The sequence below is a fragment of the Cynara cardunculus genome, assembly GCF_001531365.2.
Source record: "Cynara cardunculus var. scolymus isolate 2C chromosome LG 2, CcrdV1, whole genome shotgun sequence".
NCBI lineage: Eukaryota > Viridiplantae > Streptophyta > Magnoliopsida > Asterales > Asteraceae > Cynara > Cynara cardunculus.
The window spans coordinates 60802917-60803671 of NC_037529.1; positions in this window are offsets into that span (position 1 = coordinate 60802917).

Genomic DNA, 755 nt, shown 5'->3' on the forward strand with positions numbered 1-755 from the left:
TCACTGGAGTGTTGTCCGGATTAGTCTTAAACCGGACAAGTGTTAGGCGGATTAGCCTTAATCCGGTCAAGGCATAAGCGATTTAAACCATAAACCGGATAAGGGTTGGGCGATTTAAACCCTAAACCGGTTAAGGCTTAAGCGGTTTAGTCTTAAACCGAACAAGTGTTGAGCGATTTATAATTATTGAGTTTATACCAAGTATTTTGAACGAAGAAGTAGGAATACGACTAAATGGTGTCCGGATTGTTTTAAATCGGACAAGCCTTAGGCGATGTATTGTCCGGACTTGTTATCCAGAAAAAAGTGTTTGAATTTATTCTAAGTGTTAAATCGGACAAGCCTTGAGCGATGTGTTGTCCGGATTTGGTAAACCGGCCAAGACTTGACCGGAGATGAAGTTCGGCCAAGCCAAGTTGACCGGATTTGTTTATGCCTTGTGCTTGATTGATAAAAATTGTCATTTTATTATAAAATGGGAATTTTGATATAAATGATTTTGGATTGATAATAAATTCATTGACTGCGGTCTATTTGGAATTGTTTTTGTAAAATGTTTTGATGAGGAAATAAGGGTGGCATATCAAGGAGAGGTGTACCATGGGACAAGGGTGGCATATCAAGCAGAGGTGTACCATGGAATAAAGGTGGCATATCAAGGAGAGGTACACCATGGGATAAGGGTGGCATATCAAGGAGAGGTGTACATTTGATATAAGGGTGGCATWTGTAWGTGTGTTGTATGATATAACTCT